The sequence below is a fragment of the Polyodon spathula genome, chromosome 1 (genome assembly GCF_017654505.1).
Source record: "Polyodon spathula isolate WHYD16114869_AA chromosome 1, ASM1765450v1, whole genome shotgun sequence".
Lineage (NCBI taxonomy): Eukaryota > Metazoa > Chordata > Actinopteri > Acipenseriformes > Polyodontidae > Polyodon > Polyodon spathula.
The window spans coordinates 75263946-75265206 of NC_054534.1; positions in this window are offsets into that span (position 1 = coordinate 75263946).

Genomic DNA, 1261 nt, shown 5'->3' on the forward strand with positions numbered 1-1261 from the left:
TAAAGTAAGCTTTGAGAGTTAAGTTGACCTTGCAAAGACATTTATCAGTTGTTTGGTTAGGAAACAATATTTAAATTGCTACATTTCTTTGCAAAACAAATATGCTGAGGCACTTGGTTGACTACCAATGCTTAAATGACCCCGGTACAAAGCTGTTTTCAAGCCTGATTTTTATTCTTTACAAAGTAGCTTCAGTAACAGTTACTATCTGCATTTCTAAATTCTTACTTTCTCCAAAAGATGTGAGCCAAGGTTAAAAAAAAAAAAAAACATCTCCTTAGGTTTTTTTTTTTTTTTTTTTTTTGGTTATTAAAAAATCAAACATGCCAATGATTCATGTACCAGAAGTGCAGTAAAACTGATAAAAAAAAAAAAAAAAAAAACCCTTTTCACCTGTGATGTCTGAGATATAGAATTATTTTTCTAATAGTATTTCTGATACTTGCAATACACTTTGGAATGCTTTATCTACCCTCTGTTCCTAGTGTTAAAAATTAATGGATCGGGGTGGAGTACATTTAATCTAAACACATATTAGGTCAATACAATTGCAAACAATGTTTTTTAGTTGCTGATAAACAATATACCTCTTGGCGTACAGAATATTAGAGCTGTGTCATGTGAACAGCAGATAAATGACCTTAAATACCCAATTTTGGTCAAGGCTTTGTTAGAATGTTTTTACGTTTACATTTTGATCCAGGTTTTGATAAAGTTCACTGACAGTTTATTTTTAATGTTGTGATTAGCATAAATGAACTATCACTTCATTTTGCAAGTTTGTTAGCCTTGGTCAAAGAATGTTCATGGAAAGTTGCCCATGGTAAGTGCTGTTTCTAAAAAATGAAACTGCTAACCAACATACAAGAAATGGAAAGCTCTGATTTTGTCTTCTGCTATAAGGATGCAGTATTCGGGTCTTCTCTTCCTTGCTGGTTTGCACCTGCAGTATTGGCATCAGCAATGCAATTTTAGCGGGGCAGAACAGTACCTTTCCTGGTAACACTCCACTATCGATAGATAACCATTTTATAGAAAACTAGCTTTACTCGAGTCATTTGATTCTTCTTTGCAATGATAGTGTTGTAGTTGCAAGAAATTAATCTACACTTGTGTCTACGTGAAACTTGAAAACTACAAATGGACTTCTATTTTTGAGATTTACACATGTAGCCAACAAGTTAAACATGATCCTAGTTTATTCTAGGAATGTAATGATTTTACCAAATATTCTGGAAATTAACCAGTAGTTAAAAGCACT